Below are 19,291 nucleotides of genomic sequence, written 5' to 3'. Positions count from 1 at the left end.
GTCTCATGAGAACAGTTATAATAATGAACTCACCCTAGAGCTTTTTACCTGTTACAAGTGAGAAATGTACTCCAAGGTGCGGCAAACACGTCAATTAAAAGAGGAATGGTTTGTCTGATATCTTAGTGTAGACACCAAATGTAATAAGGGGGGGTTAATACACACCCTGGGGGTTGTTACAAAGCTGAGAGAATTGAGTCACAAATGAAAAGGTCTGGCAGGTTTAACTAAGACACTGATAGACATCTGCATCCCAAAATGCTATATGCGTATGGCTTCTGTATTTGTTTATACTTGGGTGTGAGGAGCAGTAAGAGAGCAGGGAAAAGGATTTATGTGTGGATGACTGTGGTACACAGGCTTCTGTCTGGGTGAAGTGATGACCTGCCACCGAGATGTACTGCTGCCTGCCTGGCCATAAGCACTAAAATGGTTACCCAAAAATCCTGGGCTATGAGAAGGATACGTCCCATTTTGTACTTGCTTCAGCTAGAATAGATCTCTTCAGGTTCAGCACATTTTTGTCTGGCTTTCATTTTCAGTAATTTCCTGAGGAGGTAAAGGTTATTCATCATTTTCACAAAGATAATGAGTATCATTGACAGCCAAATGGCATATGCAGATCAGCAGGTAGTCTGCACATCACGATTGATGGGTATTTCCATTAATTGAACAAAATATTTTTGATGTGTACATCTCATATGGCCACTATTCCTTGTATTAGTCAGGTGGTAGAAAACATGCATCCTCTTCAACTGTGGCCTTAAGGGAGTTGAAATCCATATTGTCCATATGCCAGGAGAGTATCCTTGTAACCAGATTTACAGGCTTTTCCTATTAAGTTTGAGACACAGTAGAGCCACATATTCAAGCTGATTGGGCCAGACAGAGCACAGTTAAGATGTTAATGTAGAGGAAGGAAGACCTAATTTCTGCCCTCATTGACATTGTACAGTCAGTGGATATATTACATATAATTAATTCACTGGATATGTTAGATATAATCAATATACTTATGTTTACATAAAATTTGGGGTCATGAGAAGCAAAACTCAAGTGTTACTTCTGAGCAGACCAGGGATTGTTCTTACCATAGTTTAGAACATCTGTACATTTTTTAACTGTTTCACTGGATGTGGCCAGAGGTCATTTCAGAAGGGAGATTGTAACTCCAAATTCTTGTTTGCTTGTTCTCTGCTTTCATCCATGATTCAATTCAGTTAATTTATCTTTGTCTTAAACATAATGACTTTTATTTCTCATTTAGCATGAGTAGTGTGGAACATGTTTCATCCTTAATATTTAATTAAAAAAACTGGACAACTCTGGTATGCCTTTTGTGGGGTTGCAGGGTTGAGAGGTAACAAGACAGCTTCCCTTGTCATCTAAAATGAAAACTGTATTTTCATAGTTTACATTCCAGTATTTTGTTTTGTGTTTTTTTTAGAATCAATGAAATCGTAATATTAACTTACAGCTTCCTGTGGGGTTTGTCAGGCATCTTTAATCTAAAGAAAGAATCACGGAGAAGAACTGCATATTTAATAGATTATTAACACAAGAACAACGCTTTATAACTGGCTACTTCACCCTTGCCCCGAACTTCCTGTGCAGAGCTTACTGTGATTGATTTTACAGGTAGGTTTTCTGTATAATATTAAACTATTTCAGTCTATTGGCTAGTTGCCCAGGCAGGCCATATTAAGAGACCCACACAATGTTGTTTTGTTCCACACAGAGTTTTACTAGGTTTTACAAATCAACCTTTCATTTTCAGAAATGCATGTGGAGAATTTTAAGGCTATCGCTACTGTGTGACAGAACCCTTGTTTTCTGGTATTAATGCCTTAAGACCCTTTTAGTTTCTTATTTTTCTAATTTTGTAAGCTTTATAAGTTTTATAAGAAGTAGAAGTAGATTTTAGAAGCTGCAGCCCTTATCCCTCACCCTTTAGCACCCTTTAGTTTACACATTCCTCAACCCTCTTACCCCATTCCACGCTCCCCATATCAATCCTACCCCTGAATTCAGTAGAAATGTTTAGTCTTTTGTCAAGGCAAGGCCTACGCTGTTTAGAGAACACTCATATTGTGGCCTGAACAACAGAACACAGTCAGGAACTAGGTAACAGGGTACCCTTTGTGCTCTGAAGATGATGAAGAAGTGGTCCCAAAAGCCCACAGACCCAGTTCCCAGGGGGTGGGCCAGGGGGTGGACCAGGGCAAAAGCTACGGGATGGGCAAAACTTGGATTGGTCGGGCAGTATTATAAAATGTAACATCTCAGGCAGGGCCGGTGTGCGTCTTGTAACATCTATGCCTAGACACAAATTAAACCCTTTCCTTATCTCACCCTCAATTAACTGCTTCGGAGTTTTTTTTCCTTAGCGCTTTTAGACATCAGTATCATATTCTAAGAACTATTTCATCCTTTTCTCAGATACAGGACTCAGAGTTATTTCACTGTGGGGCTGAGACCTTTGTCTTACAAACAAATGTGTGAATAAAGTAGTTGCAGGACCAGGGCTTTAATTAGTTAGCATTTCCCTTTGATTTCCATAGTAATTTCTACCATAAAATGTTCTCTCCTTCTGGATACTCTGTCTAGGCCAAAGTCATTTAAAAGCACCAAAACCAGGAAGTAGATATGCCAATTGTGCTTTTGTAGTTTTTGCTGTTAGGAGGACCTTATGTTTGCTAAATGAATTGGAATTTTTAGGTATGTTTTATCAAAGATTTACTATTTAAGTTTGTTCCCTTTGGTATCTTTATTCTATAATCCAGTGACTGCATAGAAGATGCAGGTTGTTCAAGAAGCACGGGCTGCAGGGTGCATGTTGTCTTCTCTGTGCCTGTATGCTATGACCAGTAGTCTTTGGAGCCAGCCTGTGTGCTCTCCTGATCTTGACATTTTTGCATGCTTGGCTGGAGATGGTTAGCTGAAATAAGTAGAAATAGCACATACCCTAGCAGTATAGATAACTCTAAAAGAAAATAAGTAAGTAGGTTTACTCCTTCCAGGATGAGGAGAGAAAACCTCAGCTTTTCCTCTGCGGGTATGGGTAGGTTAATTTGTAGTTACTTATTCCTGAGAGATTCTTAGCTCAAAATATTTTCCTGATCAACTATCTAGACTCTGGTTTTGCTAGGTGAGTGTCAGTAAAACTCCACTCATGATGAAATGAATTGTATGATTGGGCAAGGCCATGAAAGAAGTATTTACAAAAAGACTCCCCCCACGGGCAGGATCTGATTCTGGGTGACTGTGGAGACTTTTGGAGGAGCTGCCAATCATTGTTACAAACTGTTAGCTAAGCCTGGGGAAATTTGCATTTATTGCTGGATGTTCACTAAAAAAAACTTGGATAGAGTCCTAGACCTTTATGTTGAATGGGGCAAAATTAATTAACTGCAAGTTTCCAGACCAGTGACTAAGAAAAGAGGTCATTTATGATATTTATGGTATTCCCTAGAGTAGAAGCTGGAAGGAATGAGAGTGTAATCTACCATCTCTGACCTGCCTCAGTAGGCAGGAGTTTGCATTTCAGCACTGCCTCAAAGAAGGCACAGTACCTTGTTACAATTTTAGTCCTTGGTTTATTTGGTGTTAGGTTTTGGAGGCTTTTCCACTGATGGAAGAGAGAATGGTTAGGTTGAAACCCCTTACTTTCTCTCCAATAGAACTTGTCTTTTTGATTCACAGTACCTCAAGCTTTTACAGCAGTTTGCTTACATCAGGATAGGGAAGTACACTTTTTTTAGAAATAAGATTTCATTTTAGAGAGTTCCTTATTTTGCCCTTGTTCTCACCTGCAGAGAATGTTCTGACTTACAGATAGTGAGTGTAGCTGTAGGTCACTGGCCATCTGATGATATTAGTGATGGTGTTTCTGAGTTGACTTTTGTTTTACCTCTGGAGTAATCATAGCATCAGCAGGTGTCTGAGAGTAAACACTGAGCATCTACAGCCTACCAGTCTTTAATCTTAAACTTCCCAGAGAGAGAAACCATTAGCTACATGCAGGGCTTCCTCTAGATAAAAACTTGGGTACAACCTCTCTCAGAGATTTACCTATAGAACTTTTTTTTGTGTAAGTCATGCAGTAGAAATCCTTTGTGTTCCACCAATAGTTGTGTTCCCCAAAACAGAAGAAATTCCGGAAAGTATTTCCTGAAAATATCCATAAGAAAGAAATGATATCAAATGTTGTAAATACCCTTTATATGGGGTATATTTGTGAAATTGAATTTACTACTATAAACAGAGAGCCATAGTCCTCTGTCTCTTCCAGCACAGCATTTTGAACCTTCTGGGCAATTGCAGCCAGAGATGAAAAAGTCAAAAAAATCTAATAAGTTGCGATACATTCTTTCAAATGTACATAGCTGGATATAAGAGGAAGACCCTTTTAATGATCTTTTATGCAGCATAAACAGAGTACTAATTAGGCAGGAAAGAAGTCACACAGAGCTCAATCCACTGCATAAATCCATAGGAAACCAGGTTTCAATTTCATTTTTCAGTGAAATAGTTTGCTTGTTTGCTCTTTTAGTCTTCCACCTCATACTTCTCAAAAAAAAAAAGAGTGTCCTTGAAACTGCATGATATTTTGTATAGTACACTTATATTTTTAATAGAAATAGCAAGATACATTCACTTGAAAAAAAAAATCCAGCATGGTTTGTTACGGGATGATAAAAACAAATTTACTGTGTTAATCTGTTATTTTGACAGAGACACCTGAAAATTTCAAATTTCAGCTGAATTCTGCTGTATGTCAGATGTCAATGAAATAATCTTTAATTGAGAAAGAACATAATTGCAATAGAGAACAAATTTGATTGTATTGCTAAATTTTTCAATTGCTGTTTTTCAAGGTGTAACAGTTTTGTCAAGCAAATGTCATTCTTGTGATTGTTGGTTTAAATAGGCAGGAACATAAGTGAATTTCTGTACTGCTTTGAGTGATAGTTGGCAGGGTGCTTGGCACAAGCTGCTATACTAAAACAAGTGCATTAGGCAGTAATTCAGGTTGAACATTAGGAAGAATTTCTTCGTGGAAAGGGTTGTCAAGCATTGGAATAGACTGCCAGGGAGATGGTGGAGTCATCATCCCTGGAAGTGTTCAAAAAACATGTGGATAACTTGAGGACATGGCTTAATGGTGAACATGGTGGTGATGCCAGGTTGACAGTTGTAATTGATGATCTTAAAGGTCTCTTCAACCTTCATAAATCTATGATGCTATAATTCTGTAATTTTTGCCATTCAGTTTTTCTTCTATCTTGAATAATTTAGCATCAGCAGGAAGCTTTGTCACTTTGCTGTTCACTATTCTCTGTATAATTTGTGATGAAGTTGAATAAAATAGCCCCTAGTGTAGATGCAGATGATCATCTGGTGATGAATTTATTCCATGGCAGTTTGTCTCTTCAAAGACCTTAGGTGAGTGACCTTTCAAGGCCTGTTGGAAATCCAAATGAACTTTTTCATTTGGATAATCTATTTCCACATGCTCTAACAAAATCTAGGAGATCTGTGAAACGTGACTGGTTTCTTGCCAGGACCAGACACCATATGCTTGTACTAAGTCTCCAGACATGAATGTATGTAGTGGTTTGACCCTGGCTGTACACCAGGTACTCACTACAGCCACTCTCTAGCTCCCCTCTGCAACTGGACAGTACAAAAACAGAGGAAGAAAAAATAGTGAAGGATTCATAAGTTGAGATAAGAGCTGGGAGAGGTCACTTACTTATCACCCTCATGGGCAAAACAGACTCAAAGTGGGGATATTAACTGAATTTATTACTAACAGGGTCAGAGGAAAAGAGTGAGAAGTAAAATAGTCTTAAAAACACCTTCCCCCCACCCCTCCTTTCTTCCATGTTCTCCCTCCTCCCCCCCAGCACTGCAGCAGGACAGGGAATGGGGGTTACACTCAGTTGTTGTTTCTGCCGCTGCCCAGAGAGAGGAGTCCTTCCCCTGCTCCTGTGGGGTCCCTCCCACAGGAGACAGTTCTTCATGGACCTCTCAAACGTGAGTCCATCCCTCGGGCAGCAGTTCTTCCCAAACTGCTGTCCTGTGGGTCACTCCTCCATGGGGTGCAGTCCTTCGTGAATGAGCTGTGCTGACATTGGTCCCCCACAGGGGCCACAAGTCCTACCCAGGAAAAACCTGCTCCAGCGTGGGCTTCCCTCTCCACAGGCCACAGGTCTCTGGCAGGACTCTGCTCCATCTTGGGCCTCCCATGGGGTCACAGCCTCCTTCATGCATCCACCTGCTCCAGCATGGGCTCCTCCATGGGCTGCAGGTGGGTCTCTGCACCCCGATGGTCCTCCATGGGCTGTGAGGCCCTGGCGCCTGGAGCACCTCCTGCCCCTCCTTCTGCACTGACCTTGGTGTCTGCATTGTTGTTCTCATGCTCTCACTCCACTCTTCCCTGTCTGGAATTCTTCCTGTGCAATACCTTTCTGTTCTTAAATATGTTATCACAGAGGCGTTACTGTCACTCCTGATGGGTTCAGCCTTGGCCAGTGGCAGGAAGCCCATCCTGGAACCAGCTGGCATTGGCTTCAGTGGACAGGGGAAGCTTCTGGCAGGTTCTAACAGAAGCCACCCCTGTAGCTGCCCCCGCTATCAAAACCCAGCCACAGAAACCCAGTACAGTATGTCAATAGGTTGATTCTTGAAGGCAATGAGGAAAAGCAAATTATGTGCCTCGTCTGTCAGCTTCAAGAATTTAATTTCTGAGTCCCATTTATTTTTCAAATTAGTTTTTACTTTCAAAAGTTATTAAGTCTGAAGAAATGTAGAGACAGCATAACTACAAAATCTAATTTCCATAAAACAGGAAGTTTCCTATTTTTCCAGTCTTACTTACACTAGTGATACCTTAAAATTATTTCAGTTAGATTTCATTATCCAATAAGATACTAATCAGCATAACTGAAGCTGTTGGAAAGCTACATAAACAAACCCCACAGTTTTCTTGTTCTTTTGTATATCGATTTTAGATTAAAGCCTTTCATCATTCAGGGTCAGCAGAGACCATTATGGACATCTACTCATATCTGTGTTATAACAGATGCCAGTACCCACTTATTCTGTGTGAACCCTAAAGCACTGTTGTCATTTGAGGGTTTATCTTATAGAAAGCTATCCAAGTGGGATGCTAAGGAATCTACCAACACGTTTCAATAATATATCCCAGTGTTCTGTTATCTTTATTTAAAATTTGCATTTCTCTTTCTGGTCAGATTTTTCTGGTTTACAACAGTGAATCTTGCTATGTCTTTGTCTATTTTAGAACCTGGATGCTGTTCTACTTATCTGATACTCAGTGTACTCACATTTGTGTCAGCATCAAAGGAATGCCTGTACATTTCTCTTGTTACATCTTCCTCTTCACCCTAGTTGTTAGTTTAAGGGACATCCTGTACCCCTGCTCTTTTTATAAGAACAAACACATTTTCTCAAGAAATTCAGTCAATAGTAGTTACTTTTCTATTCCTTCTTTTTCCACCAAGAAAAGAAATAAAGGAAAGAAATTCTGTCTGCTAAATAAATTCCTCCTAGTGCCACCGTGTTTTTTGCCCTGCCACAATGAGGAAAGTCACAGAGAGTAAACAAACAGTCTCTCCTGTGCCTAAATCTATACAAACTCTGGCATGGTTGTCAATCATTTATTGCCTCATGTGGAAAACAAAACCCTATTTCAGCATTAGCAGTTAATGGTATTGACATTGCTAAATAGCCAATTCAGCTCAATATTACTGGGAAAAAAATACAATTTGAGCAATCAGATGCTTGAAATTAATTTTTTAAATTATAAAACCATCTTCATGGTTACCATTTGTTTTAGTTATCATTTTTTATCATGTGTTTTCTAGCCTAGCTGCATTTGTCATGTTACTGGTAATGTAGTTATGTTTAATTTCTCCTATAAACCCTTGTAAAGAGCTGTGTATAATTCTGTTTCTGTCATTATGAATTCTGATTCATCAGGTTAGATTGTTGTTCTGAAGTCTTGGTTGCTGGAAACAGTGGTTTGCCTCCTTGCCAGGAATTGAGGATTTGTTTTCTTCCCAGAAGAAAAGCTTGTTATTTACTTGTTCTTAATACGTGCTTTGTCTGCATGACTGATATTTGATATTTGGAGTCCATCTGTAGTTTAGGTGCTTTTCAAGTAAAAATCCTTTGTGAGTGAAGCAAGTGGATCAACACCAAGTGGGTAAATTTAGCAAAGCAACACATTTAACATTTTAAAATATAGTAAAGAATAGATCTCTGCCTTATGACCTTGTGCTAGAGGTTGGCCATCATTCTGAAAGCACTTTGGTTTGTATTCAGCCTTGCCATTGTTAGTAGTTCATGGACCAGCAATGACATGATCTGTTCCTAGGGGTGGTGGAAGGCTCCCTCCTTCCAATTTAATTTGAAAATACCTACCTTTGCACTAGAAAGCATTTCCCCATTTAGTATTATTCCTATTCCATAGAGGGGAAAATCTGTGTTAACTTGGAGTTAAGTGTTGGAAAGTATATTTGGGAAAGTAACATCTAAAGCTCACCTGAGCAATCTGGTGTCAAAAGGAGAGCTGACTGCTCTGACTTGTTAAGTTAATGGAAGATTATGTGACAAAAGTACTTTCTTAATTGGAGAGACCTCGAAAGGAAGAAAAGATGGAGGTGGGGGAAACAGTTAAGGCTCATTAAGATGCTCTCTTTTCCCTCAGTCATAAGCCTCTTGACCAAGACTCTTCATTGAAAACATCAGTGGTTACATTATTTATTTGGATTGTGCTGTAGACTAGTGTTGTGCTGAAAGAATAGCAAGAACCATTCTGTCTGTGCTCTTGTCCTTAGCTTCTAACCTGAGAGCAGGGCCTTTATAAGTAGTTTGGTTGGTTGATTGGTTAGTTGGAAGGATATAACCCTGGATTGCCTTGACCCAAGGCCAGAAAAGCTTTGTTGTGGCTTTGCTTCCTTCTTGTTATATGAAAATAGAACACTTCCCTCTGTTGGAGATTGAGCAAAAGGAGCTCAGACTGGATTTGAGCTTTTTGTCCCCTACGTATTCTACCATGAAGTTGGTTGCCATGTGACAAAGTGCAGTCTCTGCTTTATGCATTAAGAGGGCCCTGGCCTCAGCCCATATCCACTCCCGCAAAGCCTCACTGCAATCTGACAAGTGCAAATTTACCCCAGCCTTAATTACAATGTTGCAGTCCATATAATTTTCGTATTATCTTTCTTCTGTTGCAGAAGTCCTGAGTTTGCTCCTGTTATCTCTGTGGGCAGTCCTGTTCTTTACCATCTTTAGGGAAAAAACAACTCCTGTAAGTAAAGATAATGGGACTAAGTCAGAAACAGATTGAATTAAAGAGAGTAGTTGAACCTAGTGAGAACTATCCTAATTCATTTAAAATATAAATGCTATTCTATAAATGCTTTTTGTTCATGTTATTTGATTTGAAATCCGTCTTGTTTTACACTGAGTACAACTAAAAAACTAGCAATTACCATCTATTTTATGTAATGTAGCTATTTAAGTTTCTGAAACAACCCTGTCAGGCCCAGCTGATTGGTTGATAATGTTTTAGGGAGCAGCCTATATGAATTTACATTGAGAGAAACTGAGAGCCAAAAGGTACAGTGGGGATTTAAAAGCAAAAGTTTGATGACTGATACCATGATACATTTTAGAAGTTTCCCTGTTAATCTCACCATCCTGACCAGAACATGATTTTGACTATTTATGTTCTGTTTCTTCAAATTCCCCACTATGTTTTGTATTTGACTGTTGTAGCACTTGGCTTTGCCTGTCCTAATCCATTTTTGTTGTGACGTAGCAATTCGCATAGCACAACATTTTCCTCCAGAGGTGTAAACAGCTTTTCACTGTGTAAGCTGGCAGAAAGGAGGACAGTTATTCCCATGTTATGCACATAGCCCATAAATGAATCCTTCTGGATGAAAGATGCTCCGTAAGTGTAAGATCATTATCGCTACTGTTATAAAACCGGAATGCTGCTTGGAGAGTCTTAAATATACTTCTGACACCCTTTCCTTGCTGGTAGTGCTAGTTCAACAGTGCTTTTTCTGCTTTTGTTTAATCCTAATGTTTTGGGGTTTTATTTAAGGAGATTAAACAGAATCCTGGCTCTAACAACTAACCATTTTTTCAGCACAAACTGGTCCCAATGCCTTTTCCAGTAGGTGCTATTAGCTGCTTTAAAACCTATATCAATCGAAGCTGCATACAAAGAATATATCACTATTTAAAGTAATATGCATCTTAAGTTTGACATATAATTCCTCCAGGGATGGAATTACATTTAGGAATCATGCCTAGTGAACAGTGATACTAAATGTCCCCTGAGAATACCAGTCACTGATGTCTTAAATTATCATGATCAATGGTAAGCCAAGTTCTGGCATATAGCTAAACTTTGTGGGAAGGGTTAGTACTGCACAGGCACTGACACACACGTACATATATATCCTGCATGTTGTCCTCCTATAACTTGTTATGTTGTCTCTTGGCTCCTGGCTCCTATTGCCCTCTTCTGTGTTTTTTAACTTTTATTATTGGGGTTTTTTGTTGTTGTTTTTGTTCTTTCCTCCCTTATAAATAAAACTGCTGGAAACTCCCAGCAACCGTAATCAAACCAAAGGATGGGCTTTACTTTAAACTCGAGCCACTTGCCTCAAGGACTGGAAACTCTGGGCGATTGCAGTTACATCCCATCAGCATGAGAGACAGCAGGCTTGCTGCCCCTGTGCTTGCAAGTCTGAGCCCCCCTTTGCTCCAAATAGGCTGATATAGTTGCTGGCCTTGGAAGGGAAAGGGCTCTTTAAACCAGAAGAGTTCCCCTTCTCACCTGTACTGACTCAGATCTTGTAGTTTCAGCAGGACTCACTGATCTCAACAAATGAAATGGTCTTAAGGTTCATTCCTGTTATGTCATCCATGATTTCTGCTTCCACTGTTTTCTTCCAAAGTTTTGTGCAGAACTCTAGCTAGAGGCAAAACCCGGTGGTCGGATAATTGTGAATATTTAGGGCTTAACACTGTATGTTCTTAGTGCTTTTCTTTCAAGTGCTATTCATTATACAATCCTTTGTACTTCACAGTGCTTTCCTTTGAAGTTCTAGATGTAATTTACACATATTAATGTAACTGGGGTGAACCTGCTCTGCTGGAATAGGTAGAAAGTTGCTACTACAGTTTTGCACATAGTAACAGAATAGCATAGTTGCACAGCCTGGGACATGAACTAGCTTTTAGTCACATGCTTTTTACTGTAGGGCTAATAGCAGTGTCTCTATGGTCTCTTAGGAAAGAGATGTCACATTTAACTTGGCTACTGCCTTTATCTTGTGTAGTCTCAATTGCAAATAGCACAATTTAGTGCCTTCAATGGTCTTATGATGTTTTATTGTAATTATCACAGTTCTCAGGTTTCTCCATTGCTATGTAGTTCTTAAGTAGACTTTTTCTACTGTGTATTTCATACCCCAAGAAGGGATTGAGTATCCAAAAGCTTATTCAGGTTTTTCAAAAAGCTGTACCCGTTGGTCTAATAAAATAAGTTACATTGACCTAGAAGCTTTGTCTTGTCCTTAGCTGTAGAATTCTTTATGTATTTTGACTTCCCTGAATGCTGAACAGGGAGTTTCAAACTGGGCCATAAAGTTTCTATTAAATGCACAATGATGAAAGACATGTTAGTAGTCAGAATCTGGCAGCTAGTTTTAAGCTTCAGACTTATGTTTTTGTGAGAGAACAAGGGCAGTTTTTCTGGTGACAAAGAGAATATCTTTTTATCCAGTCTACTCTCCAGTTACAGTAATTTTGGACCTTTCACAAGTAGCAAATTTGAGGGCGAGGGGGGGAAGAAAGATAAGAATAACAAAATATAAAGTAAATAGTGTTCTTGTTCCTGCAGTCTATAAGCTGGTGATAGATGAACCTTCAGGGAGTTAAAATTCAGTCCAAATGAGCATTCAGATTGTTATCAGATGAAACAGTCAAATCTAGGGAGATGCTATATAGGTTTACTATCTTATGCTGCTAAAATTAAATAGCATGAGAATAAATTTCTTCGTTGCATCTCACGATTTATTTTATCAGAACAGAAACTGGAAGTAAAGCATCTGAACCTGTGGGGTTTCTTTAACACACTGGGCTGCATTTCAGTTTAAAGAGACAAAGAAAGGACAGAGATTTCTTGTTTATTCAAGTTATTTTGTCCTTTCCCACTAAATATGTTGGCTTGAACAAAAATCCAGAGTTTAAATACCCGACTGTACAAATATATATGTGCTTCTGTCAAATATACATTACTTATAAACACATCTATGTTATAAATGAATGCTCAGGGACAAAATAACAAGGATTTCCTGTATACTCTTATTTCCACTTGTGCATAAAGATCAGACAAATGTTAACATTCCAGCCACTCTGCATCTATTTGCGGAATATGAATTATTTCTTCTCACTTCAATGTGACATTGTAATTAATTCACATTGGAGAATAACATTCCATTTTTAATTTAACTAGTTCCATTTAATTCTGTGTCCTTGTTAGAATGTAGCTTAAACAATGACCACATCTTCTGAAAATATACAAGAAGAAAATAACATCTGCTGCACTATATTGGCAAACACCAGGAGTTAATGAATGGTTGTCGGTATCAAAACAGATGTCTGTTTACAGTTTAAAAAATATTCTTTACCAGTCTAAGTGAATTCCTAAATTAATTTAACTCTTTTTTGCAGTGTGTGTCTTGGGTTGCTTTGCTATGGTGAGGCATGATGGAAATGTTGGTAGATCGAAAGGTTTCTGTTCCCCCTAAGAAGTCTAACTAATGTGACATCCTAGGTGGCTTGTGAAATCCATCAGAACAGTTTGATTATCTTATCAGTAGGAGAAAACTTTCTTAATATGCTGAATATAATTATCTGCATAGGAGTATTACAGTTCAGAATGATGGAAGGTTTTGCTTGAAGTGGAAAAGGAATGTTTAAAGGAAAGAACACAGGCATATCATACAATCAAGTGAAATAAAATGGAAATAACTTCAGTGCTCTCCACTCCATACATGATATTCTTAGCAGTTCTCTTCTCTTATAGATCTTGGATCTTCTTAGATCTATCCCACTTCCCAGTGTTAACAATGTAGACACCAATCCTCAAGACAATGAACAAACTGCACACAAGGTCCATAGGCCACTCTCCCATTTGTATCTCCTCACTGAAGACACATTAAATTCAGTTCCTTATTTCTCTTGGGATAACAAGTTCCTTTAAACCTCTTTTGGTTGTCCGGACCAATATTACGAAAGTTAATTTTCTAATTAGGAGTTTTATTTTTCCAGCTGAGACATTCAGTGTACAGTCTGAGGTTCACAGGTCAGGACTGAGCCAGCAGTGCATATTCTAAATTATTTCCTTGAATGTATAGAATTTTTTAACCTTGTAATAGTGCTGCTAGGCAGTCAAGTTTCATAGCTGTAGGTGCACTTGCATGCAGATGTGGGCATTAGACAATATATTTTGACCACTTTTTTCCATAATGGTGTCACTAATACTTGAATAACCTCATCATGATGTTATTCTCTTTCCTTGACACTTTTTCTCCAAAGCAAACAGCATTTAAAAAGATTAATTGATTTTTGAGGATGAGTCAACAAATTACATGTTGTGTTTTATCTCTATCATAAACAGAAAATTACTGCTACAGTGTGTCAGTAATTCACACTAACATATAAATTGGGCTGAATCCATAACAGATCACAGAGTAGTGAACAATGCTCATTATTAAATTTAGCTTTATGGGCATCAAGAATAATTAAAAAGGAATCTGTACTGAGCCTTTTGCTGTTTTACCAGAATGATCCCTACAGTATTGCACATACTTAAAGAATTTAAAGACATTATGAATAGCTCAATGCCACTTAAACTAAACTGTCTTTTGCCCCTTGCACTAAAACTTGCTGGATTGCTGTATTTTCCTTACTGAAAAGTGCAATCTTTAATTTTGTACCCAAAGCTTTAGATGTATCTTCCTGTGAGTTGTAGGTATTGACTTCTTATCCTAAAGGATTCTCAGTAAGATGCTGAACCCAAACCCATGTAGTAAAACCCATGGGAGGAAATTTTTCCAAATGATTTTCTGTCTCCACAAGTAACTTTTTCTGAACTAGTTACCACTTCAAAACTATGGATTTGGAGTGGGTTTTTTTGATCCTCTTATCTTAGTTTCTAGCGAGTGTGATGCACTGATTATCTTGTAAAAGCCACTGAACTCTGACTTATTATTCCTTTGATGCTTCTTGTGTTCAATTGCTTCTCCCACTACATCTCCCAGCCAACAGCAGGAGCAAGGAGAGGAGAGGGTACAAGTAGAGAGAGCTTCCTGTGCTTAGAAATTAACAAAGCCATGAATTATAATTTATTCCACAATTACAGTTTACGGTGAACTGGATGTTTATGGAATCCCAGAATAATTATGGTGTGTGAAAAGTTGGTTTCCTTAGTTTCTCCTTTCACACAGAATCAGCTTAAAAATGTCTTCCTTCTCTTATGCCTGGTAATAGCCTGTGCATTTTATGGCATCACTAAAGCCAACTTTTTGTAATAATCACTATATTTCATTCTACTCCCCCAGTCTTCTTCATGTGTCATGGGACATAGTTTGAAGGAGAACTGGTGGCAAGATACACTTAAAATAATGGCAGATGGACAATAAATTCTATACATTTGTTTGTATTTTCCTATCATAAAAATACAGACCAACTTGGACTTTCCTGTGGAACTTTCTGCCAAAAGAATTTGCTAAATGTACGTAAAACCAAACAAACAAAACCCAACCACAACAAAAGCACAACAGAAATAGTAATATTTCTTTGTATAAGCTCTTGTGATTTTGAGAAGTCTGTACCTATAGAAGAGCTATTTCAGGGTATAGTCCATAATAAAGATGATAGTGATTTTTCTCCCCTTACCTCTTTCCTAGATATCTTGTGGTCCTAGTAAATACCAGAGAAAGCGTAGCTCCAAAACTTAAAGCCTTTATAATTAAAATTGTCTAGGAATTTTGTATCCTTGTAACCACGAAATACCGCTTTTGGCGGTGTCCTCAGCCAAAGGAAGAACTGTGAGGCTTGAGTTTAAAAATATATAATTGAAATGAGCTATGAGGGTGAATGGAGGAATAACCTTTTGTGCTGTGTTTGATAGCTCAGTGGAACTGTGGCATGTCTGTGTCAATAGAAACAATGATTTCCTTTATGCTGCTGGCCATCTTTTGTACAGGAAAGGTACCAGTCTTGCTTGCAGTTTTTTGAGATTAAGAAAGTACTAATGCCTCATCTAGAGAATTAGATAGCAGGGGCTGCATCTTGAGAAAGAAAGCTTCAGAAATAACAGGGGAGGGCCAGGGGTTGAGGGGTAATTGGTTGAACACACTTCTACTTTTACGCTGAGGCTGAGTAGCTAGCACGGTCCTTGGCAGTGTGGCAGAAGGAATCCAAAGCAGGGATGGAGAAGCACATTCCACCATTATACAGCATTAGTGCACCTGTTACTGAGCTCTATTATCCTGTGCTGGTGTTAATGCACTTAGGAAGGAAGAGAACAGTGGTGTAGAAAACTCATTAAGTCTCCCAGAATATAAGGTAAGCTCTCAAATTCACACATTGAGGTGACTTGAGGTGACATATCAATCTTAATACATACAGGAAGATTTGTAGGAGGGCAGTTTTAATGAGCTGTAATAGGGGAATTGGACCAACTCATATTAGAAATAGAGTGCCAGATTTTCTAATAGGATGGTAATTAGCTCCTGGGTCGTAGCAGTCATGATGGATTTTCCATCACTTCCAAGACCTTAAATCTGATTGTGCACTTCTCCATACAATTAGTTTTGACTGCAGCTTATTAAAGTGACTTGGGAATTGTTGTGTGAGGGTGTCTACTCCAGTTAGATGAGTGTTTTCTGTTTTAAACTTACTTGTAGTTGATGTACAGTTCTAGTCTGCAGAAAGTTCCAGGGTTCAATTCTACTAAAAGTACAAACCACCTTTAAAACTGCAGATCACAGGAACTTGTGGAACAGAAACATTTCTCCCTCATTGTGGTTTGTCTCTCAGGCAGCACTACTTTTTTAGAGTCATCTCTCCTCATCCTGATCACTTGTGTCCTCACTGGATCTCCAGTGAGACCTGGCAGATGACCAGGTTCTTGCTACTATTTTTCAGCAACACTTGGCCACATGAGAGTGATTCCCTGGACTGTTCTTAGCCCTTGTGGGCTGTAAATTCCACTGAATGCTGCTATGCTACTTATAATGTAACAGACTGGGAGATCAAATCCAAACCTCTTAAACTGTGCAGCTGTGGAAGCTGTGGAAGAATTCAATGCTGCTAATTCAGGAGAGGTTGTTCAGCTCTTCTGTACTATTCAGAGATTGCTCTGACTCTTCTCATTTTTAAGATCTTCCATAGCTGTAGATTCCAGTCCATTTCTGTTCAGTGTAGAATTCTAATACTTTCAAAGCTGGCTATAACAAACTGCAGGCAAATGCTACAGTTACTTCAGCACACCTAACTTGCAGTGGTGAGGGGAAGTAACCCCTTTCATCCCGAAGAGATGGATGTCTGTGGGACACATTCTGCTCTATGATACCTTTGTTACTTGCACGGGATTGTAGTGGTGTGAGGGGACAATATATCCTATGGTATTTCTCCCACAGATAGGTTTTTATTTGATAGGAGTGACCTATGTCACATCTCAGCAGTGCAAGAAGGAGCTCCAGGAAAATAAAAATCCTGCTCAATTTTTCAAGAGGGACTGTGTCTCATAGGACTACTGTTTTTCTCCCCCTCCTCCCTTCTTCCCTTCCCCCCCTACCCTCTGCCTTGTTTTGACTTGTACTCTCTGCACCTCTGCTTCACTTCTGCCTGCTGTGCTGAAGAGATGCCACCCACAAGAAAATGCCCCATCAGTTATAACTGGGCACAGAAGAGGCTCTGGTAGGATCAGAACCTGACCTTGGCTGACCTGGTCATCTAAAGATACCAAAGCATACATTATTGTAGCAACTCTAGTTGCATCTGTTCCATCTCACAGAAAAAATACCTGTGAGGGGAATGATTTTATTACCTATAATTTTAGTAACCACTTTACTCCCTGTCAGAGTAATCTCTCCTACTTTTATGAATGACTAAAGTAGCATAAATATTTCAATATTGTGGTTTCTGGACTAACTTGCTGGTGGTTCATCACAGCAAGGTTTTTGTTTGTTTGGGTTGTAAACCCAGTGTTTTTTCAGTCAGTTTCATTTGGAGGAAATTGTTTCTGGTAAGGTCTGGGAAATGCATTAATTCTCAAAGCTGCGTGAAGTAGCTTCCCCAGGCTGCCCAGAATCACAAAAGAGAGTGGTGCAATAAAAGAGGTCACTTTTTCCCCTTTGAACATTTGGAATGAGGGGGTTCAGGAAAAGGGTCTCAGAAACTCTTCCCTTTTTCTTTAATACAGTCCTGTTCAGTGTTGTGTTCAGTTCACATTTTAATCATATTTCAAGACTGAAGTGATCATACAGACCCTGAGATTAGCTCAGTTGGTTAGAGCATGGTACTAATAATGCCAAGGTTGCAGGTTTGATCCCCATATGGACCATTTGCTTAAGAGTTGGACTCAATGATCCCTGTGGCTCCCTTCCAACTGAGATTATTCTGTCATTCTCTGATGCAGGAGAGGAGGAAATCATCCATTCAGCTTCATGGGTGTACTGACATGTTGTAATTTCTAAGTTACTTGCATCTCTTACTTACCAGTGGTCGAGCTGCAGTCAAAGGATGATGTCTCCTTTGGTGGATAGTCTTGCTCTTCTCTCCCCACTGTGCAATCACAGGCTGAGCATGTCTGAGAACTGAGCAGCTCTCAGAGAATACATCTCTACAATTGCAATTGAGTATGGCATGGACCTGATTTGGTATTATCTTTTCTCTTTTTTCATGTGCAGATTATAGTTCTGAAGGGGAAAAACAGCACAGTCTTTGTATTGTACAAGGCTCTAAGTTGCAGGAAGGTTTCTTGCAGTGCTTGCACTGCACTTGGATACAGAGCATGTAAAGCCTCTGCTTTCTCTTCAGCATCTCTGCCCACTGCTCCCAGTGTGAGTTGTCAACATGTGCCCTGACTACCTTGAGAGGTCTAATTTTGTTATAAAAAACACAGAGCAACAGTATTGCTTGTGACCTGTCAGGACTCATAAACCAAAATGTTAGCTCTTCAGAACTCCTCCTCCCCCGTTCTTTTAAGCATTTAATAGCTAAACAGTCAGTCACCAGCCTTTCACCAGTGTTCTTCAAAGGCAAGGCCAACACCACAGAGCACGGCACACAGCTGGCTCTGCTTGGCTGTGAGTTCATTCCCATTAATAGAAACTGACTGTCCTCAAACCAGTAGGTGTTATCAACAGAGTCAAAATATTCTATGCTTCTTCTTATGAGGTGAGGATGTGAAACAAAAAAAGACTTGTTATCTTCCCTATTCTGGTACAGAGGATTTACATTTACCGGTTCTCACTGTCCTGAGTCTGTGAAGGAGTGGCTTTTTATCTGGCTTTTCTAGCTCTGTGGACAAAAAGTCCTTGCTTATACATACAGCTGTCAGAAAGTTCCTACAGTACTTTCTGAGTTTTCCACAATTCTGGAGTCACTGTCATGCAGTATGTATTGATTTACTGTATTGTACTATAGAGACCTTCTGCCAATTCATTTAATACTGACCATTTAGGATTCAATTTTTGTTGCACTATCAAGCTTTTGAAGAACAGGATGATGTAGATTGCTAAGAAATATTTCCTGCCCCTTCAGCCAGGGAAGGAACTGTTTAAGTGAAATCAAAGATGGGTGCCTGTAACTAGCAAAGAAAATGTCAGAAAAATTACAGAAAGTGCGAGTCCTGCAGTTAATTGAGAAATAACAATTCAATCCTGCTGCAAAAGTTTGGTGGTTTGGGGGTGGAGGTGGATGTGGGTGTTTTGTTTTTTGACTCCATGAGGTTGCCAGTTCTGACTCCTTGGTATCTCACAGCAACCACAAAACACAACCATAAATCCCACAAATGGCGTGACTGTAGGAAAATCTACAGTTTTCTCATCTGGGAACACAAGTGCTGTGTCATGCTGTTTTCTTGGAGTGTATTTTGAAAATATTTCTGGTGTTGGATTTTTTTTACATCTCAGTACAGTGTGAAGGAGTACAAGTGCATCTT

Source organism: Manacus vitellinus, unplaced genomic scaffold (genome assembly GCF_001715985.3).
Source record: "Manacus vitellinus isolate BGI_N305 unplaced genomic scaffold, ASM171598v3 scaffold_37_pilon, whole genome shotgun sequence".
NCBI classification, from domain to species: Eukaryota; Metazoa; Chordata; class Aves; order Passeriformes; family Pipridae; genus Manacus; species Manacus vitellinus.
Note: the sequence above shows the minus strand (reverse complement) of the source record.